We start from the raw sequence: 9,059 nt of genomic DNA on the forward strand, positions 1-9,059 counted from the left end.
GGACTCAATAAATGTCAACATTCAGAATTTGCTGACTCAGCTGCTCCAGAGGATGCCTCCACCTCCAAACCCTTAGGCACCTAGGATTTGTTTTCATGTTCTTTTCTTTTGCTTATTGTTCTTCTAATTTGCTTGTTGCTCTGTTCTGATTTGCTTGTTGTTTTCTGCATTCTTGTTTTTCTGCGTTTCTGGCATCTGTACCTGCTATATGTGAATATATATATATATATATATATATATATATATATATATATATATATATATATATATATATATATTATATATATATATATATATATATATATATATATATATATATATATATATATATATATATATATATATATATATATATATATATCCTTTTGCTCTTTCATTTTCACTGAGTCTTTTTGATTCTGACAAAAAGGGGGAGAACTAAAAACAACTCTGATGAAAACATATCTAACTCCTATCAACTCTGCAAACATTGGTTCTAACTTTTGACTTAGAGACTTGCAGGAAAGTATCTAGAAACACCAAATCATGGAAGGTCTGGTAAGAACTTCTGAACTCCCAGATTTAACTCAGGGGGAGCTCACTTCTATCTGATCTAAAACTCTTATATAAAAATGTTTCATCTCTAAATTAAAATTGTTTTGCCATCATCAAAAAGGGGGAGATTGTAAGAACAAAGTTAGTTTTACAATAGAATTACAGGATTTTGATGATAACAAAGGATGAAACAAAAAATGGCACACTAACGAAAGTTTTCTAAGTGTGCAGGACTCTGAACAGCAACGAAGGACTCTGATCATTCTATCAGATACAAACACTGATCAGATACAACGTGCCAGAAGATCAGACGCCGCTAAGGAAAAAGTACGCCCAAGAAGTTCTGAATCTGACCAAAGCAAGATAGTGAAAAGAACCAGAAGCTCTAACAACTACTGGTCTTAGTTCTGATGATCAAAAAGACTAGTACTCTGAGAATCTCTAATGAACTCAGACATAATCTCCTTCTGATGTATGACTCCGATACAACAAGACTCTGATGAAGATTCACCAAATCCAGAAAGAGTAACAGAAAGAATCTCTCAATATGGAAATGAAGTAATTTAAGAAAGAAGTTATTCAGGGAGACAAAATGGTTATGGCAAGAAACACAGAAGTAATGACATTGAATGCTCATCAAAGACCAATATTATGTCATCACTCCAACGGTCCTTCTCACTACTATATAAAGGACAACCTACCTCATTGAGAGACACAACAACAACCCACAGAAAAAGTCATTCATATTATCTCTCAATTTTTCACGAGTTGCTGCTCATACGTGAAAACTCTTTCTACAATACATTGCTGTAATACTTGCTTACTCTTAGAAGTACTTTTTATTACAAATACTATTTTGCTAAATTGTTTTTGTTCCTCAAGTGACTCTGCGCAGTCTGTATACTTGAGAGGACTAATAGATCATTCTCTTAGACGATTGGTTGTGTAATCTTTCAAGATTAGTGGATTAAGTCCTTTTTGAAGGTGAAATCACCTTGGCCGGGTGGACTGGAGTAGCTTTGTTTTCTAAGCGAACCAGTATAAAATTCTGTGTTCTTATTTTCTCTAAAAGCTTTTATTTTCTAAAACAATTCAAACCACCCTTTCTTGTTTTTCTCACCTTTAACATAAACATCAACCCAATACTCTAATTACATGTGTCTCACAGGGCATTACATTGATAACGATTGGAAGCTGCAAAAAAGATTTTGATTTTTACTCAAGTCACATACTACACAGGAGAGATTATGGCCAAAACAGTTAAGAAGTGCTTAAATGGTTGGGAACTAAATCGTGTGCTTAGTGTTACAGTTGACAATGCATCTTCAAATGATGTTGGAATTCAACATCTCAAAAGACGACTTCTCTCTCAGAATGGCATAGTTTTGAATGGAGAATACCTTCATACACGCTGTTGTGCCCACATATTAAACCTTATTACGAAGGATGGGATGAAAGAAGTTGATAATTATGTTGTGAGAATTCGTGCAACGATGAGGTATATGAGGCGTACTCCTTCGAGGTTTCATAGATTTAAGAAATGTATTGATCATGAAACAATTGGATATAAAGGTTATGTTGCGAGAGATTGTGAGACTTAGTGGAACTCAACATATCTAATGTTAAAGGGTGCATTAAAACATAGAAAGACCTTTACAGAGTTAGAATTCAGAGATCGGAAATGTTTTAATGAAATGAGTAAGGACAAAGGAGTGCCTAGACCAGAAGATCGGGATCATGTTAAGTTAATCCTTCCGTTTCTACAGATATTTCATGAAGCTACATAGCACATTTCAGGATCTTCTTATGTGACAAGTAACATGTATATGCTTGAGGTTTTTGGTGTTGGAAGAAGCATTATGAACATGTGTAATTCGGAAGATCAAAAGGTAAGGTCAATGGCTATAAATATGAAGGTAAAGTACAATAAATATTGGGGAAAACCTGACCACCTTAACATGTTGTTGTTGATTGCAATGGTATTAGACCCTCGATGTAAAATGAAGCTTGTGGTATGGATGGCAACTAGGATTTATGATACTTGTGATGCAGAATATTTGAAAACCAAATTGGTTTCATATTTGAAGTCTACTTTTTATTAATACTCTGGTAGGGCAGTGTCCCATCTAGGTAGTTTAGTTAATCTATCAAGTGGTTTTAATGTAGTTAACGATCCGTACCATTACGTTGAATTCTACCAGTCAGATGAGTGCAACACATCAGAGGCAGAGTTACAGAAGTATACTCAAGAAGAAGTAGAAAATCTTCCTCCAAACTTTTATGTGTTAGAGTGGTGGAAGGTGAACTCAAGCCGATATCCAATACTTGCAAGCATTACAAGTGAGGTTTTAGCCATACCGATATCTAGTGTAGCCTTTGAATCAAGTTTCAGTACCAGAGGAAGGATCCTTGACACATATCGTAGTTCTTTAACATCATCTAGTGTGGAAGCACTTATCTGTACTGAAGATTGGCTCAAAGGAGTAGTTCCATCTTTTCTTAGTATTGAGGATCTCGATAATATTGATCGAATTGAGGATGGTAAGATGTCAAAAGATGTAAAAAATAGTGTCGTATTACTTTATTGATACATGTTAAATTTTATTTCTTTCTTTTCCAGAACTATATTCTACGCCAGATGCTGGCAATTGCTCAGCCTTTGTGTCAGTTGTTGATGATTGAGGGTAAGTCATGAGGATATTTTGTCTACTTGTCTTCTGCAAGGTTATTTATGATACAAATTTTTACTATATCTATTAAGTTTGGATTTGATTTGTTTTTCATAAACTATGGGTTATATGACCAGTGTCACTCACTAATCCTACATTAATGATGAATGAGCTAAATGAATGATACATTAAGGTTTTTGGTGAAAATGTAGCTTAGTGATTTTTATGTGGTGCTGACCATTAGTTTCTGTAGCGGGGTATTCGTTACCATTAGAGATATTGACTAAATCCAAGGCAAGCCATACAAGTCGAGTCACCACCGCACTTCTATTTATCCAAAGGAATGGTTAGAAAGCGAACAAAAACCTAAAAGTTTTATCGAATCAAAAACTAGTAAAAATGTCAGAGATCGGGGTAAGGGGGTTGGTTATGCAATGGGAAGGTTTTAAGCACCCAAAACATCCTAGGCACTCCTAGGGAGCCCTTTTCACACTTGTTGTAAGGTTGGTATTTTGTGAAAATTTATTTGCGCAAACATGATTGAAGAGATGAGAAGAGAATATACAAGTTAATTACAATTTTGTGTTTGGATGGATAAACCCATTGCCTACGTACCATCTTAAAAGAGATTAGGATCAAAACCTCGTAGTTTGGGGTAAAAATATCAAAATGAGTTGGTGAATTGATTGGTCCAAAAGCCTTAAGGTCTTTTGGTATCCAAGGGAGAAAACTCAACCTAAAACCACAAATCCACCATGTGAGGATAGCTTCAACATGCTAGTGAGGGGTTAACCCTATAATAAGCATGGAAGACTCATTGTCCATCACTAAGGATATAGGTGAGTATTACATCTACCTCAAGGATAACTCAAACCTAATAGCTAGAGGTTATGAAAAAGTTTTGATTTAAGAAAGTGGCCATTGAAACCACAAAAGTATTTGAATGAGTTATATTTACCAATGAAAAGTATTTACAAAATATGATCAAAGTTGACTTAAAGATTAAATTCAAAATAAGTGTTATGAAAAGAAAGTTTGAAAATCAAAAGCATAAGGCTTAGGTTTCTAATGTTTGAAAAGAAGTGTTAAATGTTTGCACAAAAGTTTTGGCTTGGGTTAGAGTGGAGGGAAGAAGAAGAATGGCTAAAGTCCTAATCATACAAGAGATGTAGGATAAGAAACAAAACCACAAATGGAGTTCCTCTCTTGAGATCATATTGATGATCCAAGTAGCTTCCATCCTTTGGAATATGCAAGCAAAATAAGTGTAAGCTAAAGCAATCAACATAATCAAACAAGCTCTTAGAAGATCCCCAATGGCTCTTGTATCTTTCACTTTGGATGAACATGGCAATGGTTCTTCAATTTGGCTCAAATAGGATTCCCTAGCACAAAAGCACACACATCAAAGAGTTCTATGAAGTAAATCAAGAATGGACAAGAGTGAGTTTAGAGATTTGGTCCTTCTAATCCATCTTCAACATTTAGGCCTTTTACTCCAATTTTGCATAGGGAATGTCCTAGAAACTAAGTCCATTTGTCCAATTTTTGCATTTGGTCCACAACAATCAAAACAAAAACACAAGCACAATAATATATACACAGTTATGTGCTCAAGTGAGCAAAAGGCAAATTGCATTAACATAAACATGTGCCCAAATGAGCAAAGGGAAAAAGCAAATGAATAAGATGTGCAAGAATAGTAAATTGCATAAATGTAAAGAGCAAGAAGTAAATGTTAATGGTTAATGGTTAGTGTTAGAGTTAGTGTGCCATAAGGCAAATTTAGCGCTATGTTAAGCAATCGTAATTGGACTTATGTAGAAGTCACAACTATCTGAGGCTGGTCAATAATAATGTAGGAAACAACACAAGTTAGAGGTCTTGATTAGTGAATCAAACTCCAACAACTTGCCATGCCAAAAAGAAAATGAGAAATGATCTTGTATTAATTTAGGTTCTTTGCATGATTTAGGAAGCAACCTATCCTTAATGAAAAGCCATTCACTTGATCCATGATCAAGATGAATTAGATTTGAACCAAGGAAGATTAAACCTCCATGTATCAATGCTAACCACCAATATTTAACTCATTGATCAAAAAGAAAAAAAAGAGAATAAGAATAAGAATAAGAAGAAGAAGAAGAAGAAGATGAAGAATTTGTAGTTTCAGGATTAGCCTGAGAGGGGGGGGGGGTGAATTAGGCTTTATAAAAAATTTCGGTTATTTTATCGGTGGATGAATTTTTGTCGTCTAAGTGTCTAGGTTATGAAAGCAATAAAGCGGAAAATAAAACGACACCAAGAATTATCCTGGTTCCCTTCACAAACCGAAGGTACATCCAGTCCCCTTAAACCTCGTAAGAGATTTTATTATAGTTTTAGATTGTACAGCCTATCACACCATAAACCGGTGAAGTCTACGTTCTAACAACTATACAACAATCAAGTGTGCAAGAACAATCCTCTTGCAACACCAACCCTTGTGTCCAACAATCCTGGATCACAAGTCAAACAAAAATAAATCTTCTTTGATGATTTGAATAAAGTGTAGTACTATCAATCTTCTCCTTGGATAAATAATTCACTCAAAGGATAATATATAAGTGTTCAATAAGAAATGGAATGAGATGAAACAAGAATGTTAAAAAGTTTCTTCTCAAAAATTGGTTATGAACACTTTTATGAGAAATTGACAAAAATGAAAGAGTGATTATCTTGAGTTTTTATGAAAGTTTGGAGGTATTTTTTCATTTAAAAAAATCCAGAATTTATATTGATCAAAATACCTTTTCAAAGAGGTATAATTTTCTTCATAAAAATTAGTGAAAAGGTATAAGTATTTGAAAACATTTTTCATAAAAAGAGGCCAAGAAATGCTGAAACGAACAGTGTTAACCGGTTAACCAAATGGGTTAACCGGTTAACGCATCTAACGTTAACTTCAGAATTTCAAATATAGGGCCGTTAACCGGTTAACGCATCTGGTCAACCGGTTAACACTGTTGAAACACAGAAAAATATTTAAAGTAAAATGTGTTTTTCATTTCAACATGTTAAAAAATGGTTAGGTTAAATATGGAAATGCAAAACATGATTGTTGAACACTTGTATACTAATTTAAGAGTGAATTAGATATACCTTAGAAGTGATTCAACAAATTTGCAAAAGTGTTGGCTTGATAATGAAGCTTGAACCAAATGTTGTTATGCATATGTGGCTTGATTAACTTGATGCTTTGAATTCTCTTGAAGCTCTTATCTTTTTGCATTGATACATGTTGTCTTCATCAAAATTCTTTGGATTGAAGCATGCTTCTACAATCTCCCCCTTTTTGATGATGACAACCAACTTTGAGAGAGATGCTTAAGAGTGAAGTTTCTCTAATTTGATTCTCCCCCTAAAGGCATTGAAAGTTTAGTAAATATGAAAGAGTTTATTGGTTACTTGCAAGGATCTTTTTTCGGTCCTATTTGATTGTTGAAATCGATATTCATGAATCTAGACTAGTTCCTCTAAAAACACCTGAAGAGACTTCAAAAGCGCTGGAAAAAGGTCCCCAAAAGGATGGTGTTTTCGATTCACAATAATTTAGTTCATTCAAAGTGTTCTCATGATATTTCCTATCTTTATGATGCATATAAGTTTTTATTTCAATTTTCATTGTACAAATGTCATATTGCTGAATGTTTCGTATCAGAAAATAGTAAGAGAATGTTTTAAAGTAAAGTAATGGAAGGTTAAAGAAAATGGTGCCCTCTAAGTTCCATTTATTCATTGTAATCCTAAAGAAAATGTAACATAACTTTTATTTTTAAGTGTTAAGGAAAATATTTTATAGTATTCCTTTCATTGTATACCACAGTTGTTGATTTTAATAACTAAATACCCTAACAGTGACATAAACAACATGTATGAGTCCAATGACAATTCCAATGAAGAAAATATGATAAGGAACATTCACAATTGGTGATGCGAAAGTCGCTATTTAAACCAATTTTTTTTATTTTAAAAACTGCTATATAAACCAATGTTTTAAAAAAATCCAGATTTGAATTCAATTTTATTATAAAAACCATAAAAAAATAGTTTTTAAATATATTAGAAAACAAATTTGGAATTTGGTGAAAAAATTAATCCATTTTTTTTAAAAAAATTGGTTTTAAAGTGGTTAAAATAAATTAAACTGATTTAAAATTATGAACCGGTTCTGAATTGGTTCTAAATCGAATTGAATTGATTAAACAGATTAACCATTTTTTGTTAAAGTGGTTTTTAAAAACTGCATTGAACCACTAATATGGTTCAATTCAATTCATGAACCACAAACACCCCTAAAATGAATACACAAAATTATTTTAAATAAAGATAGAAACAAAATGATCTAGTGCAGACCATATAATACTTTAAACAAAAAGCAACATAATTAGAATTATGTCCAAAAGTTTGATTTGAATCATTCGATGAAGAAAAACTAGAAACAAAAATTCAAAACATGATTTGAATTATCTACGCTTGTTCTTTGATGGCTAAAGACACAAAGAGCCAATGCCCGATTCATATCAAGTCATGATCCAAGGCATAAAGTCAGTCCCTAGAGAAAATAAGGTACATTTTATGATCTCCATTTTTCACGATACTCGCCTTGAATCTTGAGCTGACTTGAGCATTGGAGTGCTAACCATGCATATCCATCTCGCACCTCCATATTGGAGATTAAAACCACTAGTTCAAGAGGTTCAGCTTGCCAATTACATTCATGTCTGGTTCTCGAAGAGAACAATGGTCCCACATGTGGGAATCGACTTCTGATTCCTACGATTTTCATAATTCTATATTCAATCTCTGATTTACTAGTTCGTAACCTCCTCAGGTCACCGAATCAAGAGTGTTCATAATCAAACATGGAGATCTTTCACATTAGATCCAGTCAGCGGTTGTTTCAACTATAATCCATCGAATTTCCAAATATATGATTCCCTAGAGAACTTCGCGAAGTAGGAGAAGAAAGGATCCTAGATCGAAATTCAGATCTATATTGAAATTACCAAAACATGAAGGCAATCTCCTTGAAGATCATGTCGAAGATTCACAGTCCATCTTCTAATCTAACATCGCCTTCCCCTCCAGCCGCTAACGTGTTACTTACTGTGGCGACGGCGAAGATACGAAGAATTCATAGTTAATGATTATCTTAGATCTAGTAACAGAGTTCCTCCTATATGTACCAAATGATCTCTGACTACTGAACGAGATCTCCTCGGGTTGGATTCAATACGCCAAGGTGGAGCATGTTGACTCTCCTACATCCTTTTTCTTATTGCTTAAGTCAAATATTATTGAGAGAGTAGTTGATTCAAGTGATGGCCTTCTGGTAAACTACTTCTTCCATATGACCCTATGGAGGTGCATCAAGACATAGAGTCGGTCGAAGAACAAGAACCCTGAAGAAACTACAACTTTAGGTCGCCCGTTAAGTGTAATTGTTTGCACTGAGGCCGAGTCCGAACGAGATAACTTTGAAACAATTCTCGAACTACGGTAACAAGGAAACCAAGTCCCCTCCAAAGGCACCTATGGTCAGCAATTATCTCTAGTCCCCCACCTAGCATGGGGAGCCTGGATCGTCGCCTCATCTTGTAGAGATTTAACAAGACCGACCTTCTTTTGCAGCTTAGCCAAATCCTTCTAAAGGGCAGAGCACTTTTTCTCGATAAATTTGCATTTCCCCTTTCAAGTGTCCCTTTCCTTCGAGCGATTGCTAGGAGCCAAGACGTCTTCTCGACCAATTGCGACAAGGGAGAACACGAATGCAGCCTAAATATGTTGCGAGTGACCTTAGAAACAAACTCCATT

The sequence above is a fragment of the Lathyrus oleraceus genome, chromosome 5, assembly GCF_024323335.1.
Source record: "Lathyrus oleraceus cultivar Zhongwan6 chromosome 5, CAAS_Psat_ZW6_1.0, whole genome shotgun sequence".
Taxonomy (NCBI): domain Eukaryota; kingdom Viridiplantae; phylum Streptophyta; class Magnoliopsida; order Fabales; family Fabaceae; genus Lathyrus; species Lathyrus oleraceus.